Source organism: Solanum pennellii, chromosome 3 (genome assembly GCF_001406875.1).
Source record: "Solanum pennellii chromosome 3, SPENNV200".
Taxonomy (NCBI): domain Eukaryota; kingdom Viridiplantae; phylum Streptophyta; class Magnoliopsida; order Solanales; family Solanaceae; genus Solanum; species Solanum pennellii.
In genome coordinates, this window is record NC_028639.1 from 20,878,111 (window position 1) to 20,879,232 (window position 1,122).

Consider the following 1,122-nt stretch of genomic DNA (forward strand, 5'->3'; position numbering starts at 1 on the left):
TTTTAGCTTCTTAGAATACTCTTAGTTTAGTAATTTGATCATAGATGTTCTTGTGGTGATGACTTCCAGATTTTGGGGAATAATAGATGTTGAATTTTAGAAGTTATTGAATTGGTTTTTAATTAATGAGTTTAAGTCTTCCGCATTACTTTCTGATGATATTATATTGAAATGTTAGGGTTTAGATTGGTTGGTTCGCTCACATAGGAAGGTAAGTGTGGGTGCCAGTCGCGGCTCGGTTTTGGGTCGTGACAACATTTTAGTTCCTTGCATATGTATATTAAAACCAACTTTGTTATATGTTTGATGAAATAATAAATATTTATGTTTAATAATCTGTTTCCAATCATTTGTTGATGTTATAAAGCATGCCTATAGGATCAATGATTTTTTTAGTATAGTTACACTTAGAAATCATGCTTATTGGAGGTAACTAATAAAACTAATGTTAATTAATTAATTTAAATAAATAAACATTGTTCTAATAATTTAAGCATTTAGTTAGTTAATTAATTTTTAATAACATTATATGTTAGAAACTTTTCAACATTGCTAATTTATTAGAATTCATGTCTATAGGAATTAAATATCTTTGAACGTCTTAAACTGACTCGGCATTATTTTTAGTCCATGATAATCTCTTGCATGTTTAAGAAACAATAATTTGTCAAATTGAAATAGGTACAGTCTTTCTTATAATTTTCTACTCCATTTTTAATTAAATATTTGTAAAATGATTAATTTTCAACCACTTAATAATCATTTTCTTGCATCTACTACTAATTAAATCTAGCTCATAAATAAATATGCATTTTATAAATTGCCTGTAACTTGAAATAAGTTTTCTGCATTAATAATCTCCTATTGCTTCATTACAAAGTTATTGTCTACATTAATGTTTTATCAGTTTTTAAATAAAATTTTATGATATAATCATTTGGTTTTGCTAAAGTCAGTGTTCAATCCTTTTTCAAACTTTGGGTTAGACATGCCATGCTTTTAAAACTATACAATAAGCACTATGTAGTAACCAATAGTTAGAAGGAAAGTGAAGGGAATTACGAGGTCTAATTCCAACTTTTAAATTAAGCTAACGTGTCGTCGGGAATACCATCTACCAAT